Here is a 686-nt window from a genome sequence, read left to right as displayed (position 1 = left end):
CATCTTTATCAACACAAAAGCACATTCTGTGTGCTATATTTATGATCCTTCACAGAGCAGTTAAAGGGATTTAATTCTGTCATTAATTACTTCATTCATCTTCGTAACACAATTTAAGATATTTCTGATTAAATCTCATAGACAGCAAGGTAACTACCACGTTCAAGGTCCAGAAAAGTACCAAGATGATCGACAAAGTAGTCCGTGTGAAATCAGTGGTTCAACTGTAAAGTTACAAAGCAGGGTGGGACTTACGATTTATTGGGCCCCTCAGATGTTTGTCATTGACTGAATAATTAATAAATACCTTGTATCGGACTAAACCATTTTTAGGGAGGGGTGACGAGCAGATATTTGGAAGACTTATTTATCAAATTGCATGTTTCTGTGGTTTTCATTAAAATCTGTGGCATACGACTATTATAAATATTAGAATTATTCACAGAACAGGGGCCTATATAGTATAACTGCTGGATTTTGTGGGGCCCCCTGGGCAGTGGGGGCCCCTGTAATTGTCACCACCTTTCACCCCACTAGCGACGGCCCTGATCACATGCACCGACATGCAGTTGGACCGTTCTTTTCTCTTTACTGTAGAGATGTAACAATTCACTCAACTCGCGATTCGATTCACGATTATAATTATTTTTACAAAATGAGATTTAAGACAAATTATAAATTAAATC

This window comes from Sinocyclocheilus grahami, unplaced genomic scaffold, assembly GCF_001515645.1.
Source record: "Sinocyclocheilus grahami isolate Dianchi unplaced genomic scaffold, SAMN03320097.WGS_v1.1 scaffold4532.1, whole genome shotgun sequence".
Classification (NCBI taxonomy): domain Eukaryota; kingdom Metazoa; phylum Chordata; class Actinopteri; order Cypriniformes; family Cyprinidae; genus Sinocyclocheilus; species Sinocyclocheilus grahami.
Note: the sequence above shows the minus strand (reverse complement) of the source record.